At 44.0% G+C, this 12,125-nt stretch overlaps 1 non-coding gene and 1 pseudogene across 1 annotated transcript; one reads left to right on the top strand and one right to left on the bottom strand.

Annotated features, from left to right (window-relative positions):
• Window positions 1–4,855: 4,855 nt before the first annotated feature.
• Window positions 4,856–4,929, top strand: TRNAN-GUU (transfer RNA asparagine (anticodon GUU)). The gene has a single exon. It is a non-coding gene; the product is annotated as a tRNA-Asn (tRNA).
• Window positions 4,930–8,296: 3,367 nt separating this feature from the next.
• LOC136486911 (bZIP transcription factor 29-like) lies at window positions 8,297–10,945 on the bottom strand (annotated as a pseudogene).
• Window positions 10,946–12,125: the final 1,180 nt, after the last annotated feature.

The raw sequence follows: 12,125 nt of genomic DNA, 5'->3' as shown, positions 1-12,125 counted from the left end.
GAGCCACCAGCTCCCTCTAGTGATCGTTGTCAAATATCTCTGTCACTGGAAGTCCCCCCAACTGAAGGCCAAAAATAGCCCTCACATCCTGCATGGTCAAGATCATCTCGCCACAAGGTAGGTGGAACGTGTGGGTCTCAGGGCTCCACCTGTTATAAGAATAGAACGACTGTTAGTTGCCTCAAATTTGGTACAAGAAAGTTTATGTATAAAGAATGCACTCGCACATGTCTACAACTGCAGTAAGTAGTGCTGGGTCAAGGGGCGGAAGACCGTGGTTGACAACACGGATAAGCTCGAGAAAGCCGGCACGCCGTATGTACGGCGCGTAACGCTCGTCCCACTGGTGCGCCCTAGTGTGCGTGTGGGGCCTCAAAGGAGGCAAGGCCACCTCTGCGTCGTTGTCACTCAAGATGTGTGCTCGGTGCTGGTCGTCGTACTCCACCTCAAGAATGGGGTACAACGGGTGCTGCGTGGGGAGACATCCTGTTACAAATTGATAAACAAAGCGTTAGAGTATTCAAATTAACATTATGTAGCATTGCAAAATTTGAACTACTTGTTATGCAATATGAAAAGCACATGTATATATTCAAAATAAAATTAACAGACATATCATGCACTAGTAGTAATATAAACAACTTCACTAGGAATATAAGCATTTGACGAAACTTCATGAAGTCATCAAAATCGACGTATCACGCACTAGTAAGTACCGACATTTGTAAACTACTACCTATACCCAAAATCCATAATTAAATAACTAACTATAAACTAAATAATAAATACATAATCAATCCTTAAATCCAAAATCCTAACCTCAAACCTAAAAACTACCTACGTAAATCACAAACAAATTAACTAACCTAACTATCCTAAATCACTAACTATCATAAATCAATAACATTCCTATATTACTAATTATCCTATATTCACTAACCTAACTATCCTAAAACTCTAACTATCCTATATTACTAATTATCCTAAATCACTAATTATCCTAAAACAATAATAATCAAAATAACATGAAATCGTACCTTAGGAGTGGGCGGCCTTGATGCGCCGGCGTTCGTGGCGCGGCCGGCGCCGGCACTGCGTGGCGGGAGTGGTCGGGCGCAGCCGGCGCGTGCGAGGCCGGGCGCGGCGTGGGCGGGCGCGGCCGCGTGCAGGCGCTGGCGGCGGGCGGGTGGGGGGCTCGCTCGTAATATTTATTTGGCTCTGCCGCGCCACGGATCAGGGCACGGTAGTGCCGCGCCAAGATCGGTGGCGCGGCAGGCCCTGCCCCGTCAACGGTCAGCGATTCCGGTCGTCGCCATGTCAGCTCGCTGCCGCACCACCATGTATGGCGCGGCACAGGCATTTGGCCGCGCTAGAGCAATAGGCGCGGCCAAAAGTGTTAGTTAAAAAAACCGACCGTGTTAGATTTAAAATTAGTTTTCAAAAAATATTAAAATTAAAAAAAGATCGCTTCAAAACAGCTGAAGGCTTGAACTTTGTTGTGTTCTATCTTTTTTTTATTACGACACCAAGAGCCACGGTATCTCAAATTCTGAACAATCTATTCCTCCATTTTGAGCATAGCTGATTAGCCGGCACAATTTGCAACATATGCAGTTTTTAGTCTCATGTGATACTATAATTACTATGTGAAAACATAATTTCTATGGCCAGGTTTTGCTTTAGTGGACCTTCCCAAAGTTTGTGCACAAATCTTAAAACATCTTAAAAATTGGTTAATCCCTTTCTTAATTCATTTTCCAAGGGTTCTATTTGGCCTGGCCATGCTCAAGCCCAACTCGTGTCCTGCCTATGACAGACGCAGGTAAGGAGCACCGAACTACACAGCCTCTAGGGCTGACGATCGTGGATTATTATTTGGCTGATTTGGTGTGAGGGAAAAATATTGTTCTAGCTGGAAATTTACGATCGTTTACGACCAAGCGAACATGCTGACAGATCTCATTTGTAAGCAGTGGCCCTGTTGGTTGCTGGCCACCAAGCAGTCAAAATCAGTCGTCATGTTCGTTTGGGCTGGTTTGGCTTATAAGCCATGGCTGAAAGTACTATTGGCTGGTTTGGTGTGAGAGAAAAATACTGTTCGCTGGCTGATAAATCATGACTTATAAACTAAATACGACCAAACGAATAGGTTGAGTGACCTGGATTGCTGCCTAGCCAGGCAAGCTTGTTTGGGCAAGCAACCAAATAGACCCGTAGTCGTTGCGCACCTCATTTCATGGACGCCATTGAGATCTCTTTGTGCACATGACTGCAAATTCAGGTCTGGCTGGATGGAGGCACATTTTCGTGTGCCCGAGTTGACGGAGGTCAACAGCTTCGAGGTGATGATGCTCCACCGGGCGTTGACGTTCGGGTATCTATCCCGTGCGTTAGATTTTGTCGTCCTCGTTCCATTCTGCCACGGTGCCGGTTGGCATTTGAGAGTAACTTGGATGAAAACCGAGATGAGAATTCAGAAGGAAGGATGCCTAACCTCTCGAGCGTGGAACATGTCTGACTCGATCATAGTTTTTTTTCTTTTTCAGTGCAAGAAAGTTGCTAATGTTGTCTTCCAAATTGACGAAACTGCAGAAATCTGGACCCATTTGATAAAATTGGCACAACTTACTAAGAGTAAATTTGAAAGATACAAATTTAGACTGTACCAGTTCTACGCAAGGCCATTGGCTTCTCGATCCTTAATATTCTGGGCATTTGGTAATCCAGATCAGGGGACGTTCATTAGAATAGATGTCGACACGTCCATGGAACGCCGTCCGCCCTCCGCGCACAGCCACACGAAGATGTGCCCGCATGGGATCCGAGTTTTTTTTTTGTGACTGCATGGGATCCGAGTTGTGCGAGGCGTGCCGCGTGCATGGAGAGTTTCCGCCCTCGGTGACGCCACCGTGTTTTTTTTTTTTTGACCGTGGTTAGTACTAATACTCGTTTAGTACTCAAAAAATCTGCTTGGCCGGACCGACAAGCCCAAGCTCATTACTCACACAAGGCCCATCAAGTTTACAACGCAAAGAGAACGTCCTCTGTCAGAGTATTGCGAATACCAAATTAGGTGAGGGCGGCGCGGTGGCGCGACTCGTTCCAGCCTTCGATGGCGACGGGTCGGCTACGTCGACGCTATGCTCAGTGGGCTCCTGTCGCGGTTTGGCGTGATTGATGAGATTGCTGGAGGCGGCGACGCGGGACACCGAGCCAGGCCGCACGGGCGGAGCGGCCGACGCCGCGACCGCGAGGGCTGTTGCGCCGGTGCGCTAGGTGGTGTGGTATTTGCGCTTCCTACCTTACCAGCCGGAAACGTGCAATATGAACACGTTCTTCGTTCTCGAAGGTTCACGTTCTTAATTCAGAAACATTTATATTTGCGCGGTATAAAATATCGCACCAAGCTTTTAGTCTTGTTCTACGTTCCCCCGTTCTCTTTTGGGAACATGGTTGTACGTTAAGCTTTGGACCAAGTGACCTGATGCACCAGAGGACAAGTAGTAGCACTAAATCTTTTTTTTATGCCTCAACTCTTCAAGTACAAGCTGTAGAATCTGAACTCACGCACTAACTCACACCACCACACGCACATAAACTGGTACGCAAGCTAGACCTACACCTGACGAAGAGGTTTACACGTGGCTGAGAGGTATTCGAAGTCTTCCAGACTTCGCATATGACAGGCACGTCATCCTGACCATTGTGGCGCATCCACGTGTGAGGCAACAGAATTTAAATAGAAACTATGTTCCCAGTGGAAAAAATGGCTCGCTCGAGCATGCTCGAACAGTGACCGGTGGCCTCCACTCCGGGAGAGCACACCAACAGAGCTACGGCTCGGTCCCCAAATCTTTTTTTTTCTTTTCCTATGTTGTTGAGTTTCATCATAGGCATTTGCAAGACCTGTCTAAAACATGACCTAGACGTCTATGCATGCCATGTGTCACATTGAAGAAAACACGAGGTTTGGACTACCTTTACAATATCGAACTAGCAAAATGTGTTCATATGTTGCAAGGATAAGTACAAATTATTGTGTGGTCACATGATCATGACCATAGCAGCCAAGTTCCCGGAACATTGAGGTCGTGATACGGAACGCGGTACGTGGTACGTTGTTTCTTAAGTCCATGGGACAAAGGAGGTATATAGCTTGATTTTGGTTTCTTCGATTAATGGAACACGTACCAAGTGTAAATGGAACGTGTTCCGGGAAGGATCAACACAATCCTAATTAAATTGGTTGATATCATGAACAAATTAATTAGAATAAGTTTTCACTAAATGAAAAACTTAGAAAGTTCTAAAATAATAAAGATAAAATAGATAATTGAACTCCTCGTGCAGTCTTTCCTCTCTTTTTTCTTCTCTCAATTGAACTTTGGGCCTCAAATTTCCATCAACGACTTGGAACGTTGTCACACTCCATCGGTGTTCGAAACGATGTTCCATCATGTTTTCGTCCACGAATTGAACGATGTTCCCGGAACGTGGAACGTGCCCACGGAACCCAGGCCGCTAAGATCATGACTTACGAGTTGAAAACGTTATCTGTTGTAATGTCTTAGAATTGGACTCCATACTATTGGGATGTACGTACTATTCTAACTCGTATGAACATAGATGATGAGTCCGAAGTCACACACAAGATAAAGACATGCTTGAGGGCATTTGTGTTTTAAGTTAAAAATATGGATGGAATAATCCATTTTCTCTTCAGTATTTAGATAAAGACGAAAATTTGTCCTAAACTCAGCATAAACGTTTGTGGAGAGTTAACAATGGATTTAGATCACTTTGAATTCAGTGATACTATATACTTATAATACTGTTTAAAAATTAAAATGCACCTGCTGGAATAGCTCAGTTGGTTAGAGCGTATGGCTGTTAACCATAAGGTCGGAGGTTCGAGCCCTCCTTCTAGCGGATATTTTTTTATTAATTTCCATATTCTTCAATTTCATTTTTCTACTTTTTTATTAATTTCCATATTCTTCAATTTCATTTTTTCTACATTCACAAAGAACTATGAGGAAATTATTCATTATTTTTCATTCTCCATTTTTTTTGCGTGCATTCAAAAGTTTTCTACATTCACAAAGAACTATGAGGAAATTCTTCATTATTTTTCATTCTCCATTTTTTTTGCGTGCATTCAAAAGGAACTATCAGGAGTAAGTTATTTTTCTTTTCTTTTTTTGCGTAGACTCAAAAAGAACTAGAAGCAAAATTTGAACAAAACACCAAATTTAAAACTTAAGAGAACATATGTTTCACATGGAAAATGGAACTTTCATTTTTTTAAAGAAAATTGCATTCTAAAAGAACTATAAGAAGCAAGCCAAATTTGAACAAAACACCAAACTCAAAACTTAATAAAACATATACTTCACATGGAAATGGGAATGTTTTCTAGTTGTGATCTCCTAGTGTTTTCTGTTATTCTGTTTTCTTCTATTTTCAGCCTTTTCATGCATTCTAAAAAGAATTATAGGATGCAAGCCAAATTTGAACAAATCAACAAATTCAAAACTTAAGAGGACGTATATTACATGGAAAGTACGAATATTTTTTATTTGCAATCTCCTAGTATTTTTTGAATTGTTTGACTATAGTGAAGAACACCACGTAATCGATAGTCCTTTTTCCTAAGAAGTACTACCTCCATCTAAAAAAGAATACAACTTTCATGTTTGACTAAGTTTATAGTGAATGGATACTCACATTTATGGCTTCCAAATTAATTTATTGTGAAAATATATTTCGTAATTAATCTAACAGTATTTATTTAGTATCATAAATGTTGATACTCTTTTATCTATACTTAGTAAAACTTAAGGTATTAAAACATAACACTGCGTTTCCAAAAAAAAAACATGGCACTGCGCTAGAATTACATTCTTTGTGGAATGGAGATAGTACCAAGTTGGCTAGGCTGACAGTACCATATGTCTGCATTGGTCATCAGCATGTTTCGCTTGGTCGTATTTGACTTATAATCATGGTTTATCAGCCTAAATAACAGTATTTTTCTCTCACACCAAACTAGCCAACAGTATTTTCAGCCATGACTTATAAACCAAATAAGTCCTAAACGAAGAGGCCGAGCCTTTAGTTCAAGTATTAAGCACCTTTGCATCCGCGAAGCGTACCAATGTTCAGTCGACAAGGCGAGATGTGGCAGTAGAGGTGTGATTTTGGTTTAGGTCGTGCCTGCACTGCTTGGTCCTCTGATGTCGTCTTGCTTTGGGCCATGACCTCTAGACCCGTGAGGCGTGTTGGGCCTTTCCGGCACACCTTTGTGCCGTGCAGGGCAAGTTCAATTGAAAAATAATTCAAATATTCAATGTTTGATTTATTCCCCTGTTCGAAAGTAACCTGTCTTTAGAATAAACCAAAATAGCATGATAAACCTAATTTAGTATACCTCAAATGTTTTCACTGGAATGCTTGATTAAGATCGAAACAAAGTGTGCAAGGACAACTTGTTAAAACCTATATATTTGTTGGGTTCTCTGTGCCCTAACAACAGTTCACTAAAACTTTACACTGTTAGGCAAAGATGGTATATAATTCTTCCATTTCAAATTATAAGATGTTTTGACTTGATTAGATACATAGTCTTTTTATGGACTTATATATAGACTGTCTAGATATATAGAAAAAGATATGCTTCTAAAAAACCAAAACATCTTATAATTTAGAACATAGAGAAGCATTTTCCATCACTTGGCATTTAATGCCTCACTTCGTATTGAACTCTGTCCTGTATCCGATACCATATCAAAGTATATTGGGTTATACGTAGCCTATGAAAAAAGGTTGAATGTTCTATTTGGTTGGTGCATAGCACTACCTCTCCGTCATGAAAAGAATGAGTATAACTCATCTTTAGTCAAACTCTGTACTGTTTGATAAAATTTACAGAAAAATATTAATAATTATAACACAAAATAGATGTACTATAAAATAATGACGTATCATAAATATTGATATAGGTGAAACCACTTTTGAAACCAGTTAAGGGCCAAAATTATCTTGTTTTGATAGTTCAATGGCCAAAGATACCTAGGTTAAGACTTTGATGGCCAAAACTGAACTCGGACGATAGTTCCTTGCTCAAAATAGACTTCTTCCAAACTAATATGATCAAAAATTGAAAGCTAAAAATTCTGACTCACAATGTGACGATACATTTGATGTAATAAGAGCTCATATAACTTAAGCTAAGATTTCACCTAACCACATATTGAAGACACGTTGATGTGTGATGCAAAAGGAAACAAAAACTAGTGTTTGATAAATGTACCGTAGCCACATGGAAATTTCCCGTGTGCTATTATAAGAGATAATGTAAAAGTACTCCCTCCGTTTAAAAAGGGTAATCGTATTAGACCAGAAAAAAGGTCATACAAAATTGATTTTGACCATTAATTTCTATTAAAATATAAAATCGATGGCACGCTCTAAGCTTTAATACAATGAGCATGTTCGTTGGTTGGTTTCTGGGCTGATAAGCCTGGCTGATGCTGGTTTGTTGTGAGAGGAAAACATTATTAGCTGACTGATAAGTCCTTGGCTGAAACCAACAAGCGAACAGGCTGAATATAACTAATTGTTGGTCAAAATCTATAGAGTTTGACGTTTTTCTCTGGTCAAATATGATTACCATTTTTGAACATAGGGAGTGTTTCTATGTGCATTTGTGTTAGAAAATTAAAAGAGAGCACGCAAAGATAAATAATTTGATTACTTATAAGTATTAAATTTATTCAATAACTTCTAACCCTTATGTATTTATGTTATGTAATTTTGCTTGAAAAGAAGCACAGATTGATGAACTAGTGGGTGTAATTAAAAAAACTAAAGAGAGCCAACAGGGTGGAAGAGAACCAAGATTTGCTCCTCACCAACTTTCCCTGCCCAGTCCCTTTCCCTATTTTCCTTTCTCTGTTTGAAACGTGACACACCCAGCTGCCACAGCTGACGCTTGCTTTATTTACAGCTTCACTCTAGTGTTGCCTCCGCCCTCTCCACCATTGCTTTTTATGTCGGTCTGAGCCCCCCTACTCCTCTCCGCGCCATTATTCCTCCTCTCCTGCTCTCCCTCCAGCCTCCACCCCCATCCTCCATCCTCCTAAGCATGGCCCTTAAAATATATTTGCTTGTTTTTTTATTTCCTCGTGACATAGAAAAAATATATTTTATATGTACATTATCATGAAAAGTTTCAACGATTTTCATTATCTATTCAAGAATTACATAATATACGGTACAGTAAATACCAGGAGATTATATTGTAACAGTGTGCCCAAACGAATTCATAAATGACAGTACTACAAAAGAATTTGAATTCGTTACATTTTTCACCAGCTATGACAGCTCCAGCGACAACCATGGTTCTGAGAAGAACATAAAAAACATTCAGAAACGTACGGGGTCCCTGCCGGCCCAACAAACATAGCATACTACCATATAAACGAGATCACAGCTTCAAGATAAATGGGTTAGGAAACGTAATTTCCATATCATCTATGGGACTAAAGTTTTTCTGTGTAACCCAGTGCAGGTAGCTGAGGGTACCACATCCTCATTTAGGCTCGTGGTTCTTTATACCTCGGCGCGCCCTTCTGCTCCAGCTGATAGAACGGTATCTGCTCACCCTGTTGCTGCTGCTTGTGCAGCTCCACCATCTGGTTGTTCTGGCAACGGAGCTGCATTTGCTGGGATAGATTGCCGGACGAGCCTGTGTCGCCGAGTTTCAGGCGCTGGACTTCACCTGCTAGAGCCTCGTTCAGAGCTGTTCAGTAAAACAGAAATTGTTTGTGGTCAGAACAAAATGGCTACATTTCTTGATAAACAAATTGCTTCCTATATATATGGTTCACATGTTTGATGTAAAGCTATGTATGAAAGAACTAGCTCAAATGGTATTGCTGCTGACAGTCTTAATAAAAAGGTAGTTGCAGCGCTTGTAGAGTATTATCTGAAGACGGCCGGCCTCTTGTGACAGGGGTAGTGGCCACCAGCATCGGTCCACGAACTAGGCAACGCGGTGTCAGTTTGCATTGACAAACACTTGGTGATTATGTTATTGATGCGAGAATCCAAAATAAGGCGATGTCGCCAATGCCTGACGAAGTCGCCGCGGAATTCTATCATTCAGGCGCATTCTGATTTTGTACGACATGCTGGCAACTAACAGCATCAGAGAACAAACGGTTCCCCTTAAACAAACAAGCAATTGTAAGGCGAACTGGTAAGCGTATCGGGCTATCGGCACTACTCCTACATGACAGCGACTAACTGCCAATGCGCAGACGCCAAATGCCGCATCCATGGCGATCACGTCCAGCACTACGATCCTACCAACACATTGGGAACTCAGAACAAACGACGGCAACTGAACTGGAGTTTTGAACAGAGTACTCATTCTGGGTTCCATCAACCATGCAACTGCTACTGCTATCCAAGAAAGCGGGAATTGGTTCTCACCGTCACGCAGCTGCGCCTGCTGCTCCATTGCCTGCAGCCGGAACTTGAGCTCGTTGTTCTGCGTGGTGAGCCCCGCCGAGTCGCGCTGCGAGTGACGAAGAGAACGATAGTTAAGCACACCAAGCTCTGAAATTTTGAGAGATCGAGCCGCAACATTTCCCTCGGATCGGAAATTCGGAATGCAGTACGCGCGCGCGCGTTCATAATCATACCTGTAGCAGAGTGAGCTGCGCGGACAGCGTGGTGGCCTCCGTCTGCAGGATCTGCACCTTCTGCTCTAGCTCCGCGATGTACCGCATCCGCCGCTCCTTGGACCGCGCCGCCGACTGCCTGTTGGCGAGAACCCTGCAGCGCGCGCACCCACGCAGGAACGATCATGATCACGATGGAACAACATGAATTGTGATGATTAAGATATTTGCATTTGCGGTCTCTTCTGGATTGTAATTGAAGGAGGATCCGGCTATTATGGGATGATCGGATCCGGGCTTTTATGGTAGTGTAGTGGTAGGATAGAATTTGTTAGAAACGGTGCGGTGCGGTGCCTACCTCTTGACGCGCTTGGGGTCGGCGAGGGCCATCTCCGCGAGCTTCTCGTCGGCCATGATCCGCTTCATCTCGGCGGGGGTAAACTCGCCGCCACCGAACTCGAGGCTGAACGACTTGCCGGGCTGCCCATTGGCGGCGGAGAAGCTCAGCTTCCCCATGATGCTGTCCATGGAATGGCTCCTGGCGTGCCTCGCCGGCGGCGGTGGCCGCTGCGGCGGGCTCTCCGGACGCATTCCTCTTCTTCTTGCCACCATCGCCGCCCCAGAGGAGGAACTGGCTGTCGCCGCCGCCGCCGTAGTCCTCGGACTCGTTCTCGCTGCTGTCGGCGCCGTTGGTGCGCATGCCGCTGCTCCCGCGGCTATCCCCGTCGGAGTGGTTCAGCCCGTCCATACCCTCCATGCTCATGTACGCATTGAACAGGTCGTCGCCGCCGGCGGTGGCAAGGCCGCAGCCTCCGGCCTCCATCTTGGGTGACGGCGGCGGCAGCGGCTGGAAGTACCCGTAGGCGACGTCGCTGCGGCACCTGCGGTGCGCCTTCCGCGGTGGCAGCCCTCCCGCGCGCCCCGGCGCCGAGCTGTCGTCCATGCACATGTCGGCGGCGTGCAGAGAGTGGGAACCCGCCCCCGCGGGCGCGGTCGGCAGTCCCGGCGGCCGCTGCTTCTGGTGCTGCGCCGGTGGCAGCGGCGCTGGAGGCATGGACGCCTGGACATGGTGGTGGTGGTGCATCAGCCCGTGCCCGTTCGCGGTGTTCATGTCGACTGTCGAGTCGAGGAGGCCGGCGCGCGCACAAGCTGCTGCTGCGTGTGGGTGGGTGCGGTGGAGTGGCGGTGGCTGGCTCCCGATCGGGTTTGTGTCGCGCGGTGTTTCTACGCGGTTTGAAGGGTGGTGCGTGGTGGTATTTAATTGCTGGTTGCCGAACGCTGAAGAGAGAGGGAGAGGGAGAGAGAGAGAGAGACTTTTGGCAGCAGCGTGGCGTGGGGTTGAGGAGGCCCATGTCTTTCCGGGATTCCGCAGCGCGCCGGCAGCAGCCGCAGCATCATCTTCGGTCTGCTCGCCCGGGGGTTAACGCGCTGCCTGACAGGATTACACGGACATTTGGATGTTCATTGCGTAGTTCTAGTAGGAGTAACGAGATATGCCATCTGAAAAAAAAGGGGCACCCGAGCTGCGTGTGCAGAACGCAGCGTAGCGTAGAACAGCAGAATTCTGCTCTGCACAGGAAACACCGTGGTGACATGTCAGAAGGATCAGCTATGTTTGTCAACTGTCATCACTGCGGTCTGCGGTACCACTGTAGTGTTTGTACTACTGCCTCCATTCAAAAGAAAATATAATTCTGATTTTGTTTTTAAATCAAACCATCTTTAAGTTTATCCAGATTTATGAAAAAAAATTCAATACTTAAGATGCCAAACAAGTATCATTAAGCTCACAATAAATTGCACTTTTATATTATACTGTACCTATTTAGTGTCTTCTATATATTCTTTATATATTTAAGATAGTTTGGTTTAAGACGGACTATAATTTATATTCTTTGGATTTGCAACTATGGTGAAAAGTAATACTACTATGCAATTGCAAGCAGTAGCATCACTGATGTGTCCTTCTAGTGTGATGTGTTGAGGAACAGTGACAAAGCTACAACGAATTAAAGAGAATGCATGTGCCTTGTAGATGCATAGACTTGTGCTCCAGTGGGTGCACATATGGTGAAATTTTAGAGAGAAAAAAACATTGTTTTCATAATTTTTGGGTGGTGGTGGGTGCATTTGAATCGCCTAGAAACTACCGAGTTTCATCCCTGTTTATGAAACACTTGCCATTAACACGACAAGTTTTCAACCCCCAAATATTCCCTCTAAGGACAACGATTAAGTTTTTCATGCTCCTTTCCCTGGTTATGAAGTGCTCCTCGATGAAGCTGATTAGAACAAGCATAATGGTACCGTCGATTTGGACCAAGGAATCTTGCGCCTTGATTCGGTGGATCAAGTGGGTACTCAGTTGCATAGTTTTAGCTCACTCCCTTAGTTTATTTTGTCTTCCTTTTTTCTTGCTTGAAAAATCATTATTAG

This window comes from Miscanthus floridulus, chromosome 1, assembly GCF_019320115.1.
Source record: "Miscanthus floridulus cultivar M001 chromosome 1, ASM1932011v1, whole genome shotgun sequence".
Classification (NCBI taxonomy): Eukaryota; Viridiplantae; Streptophyta; class Magnoliopsida; order Poales; family Poaceae; genus Miscanthus; species Miscanthus floridulus.
The sequence above is the reverse complement of the archived record's forward strand: the minus strand, read 5'-3'. Positions and strand labels throughout refer to the sequence as shown.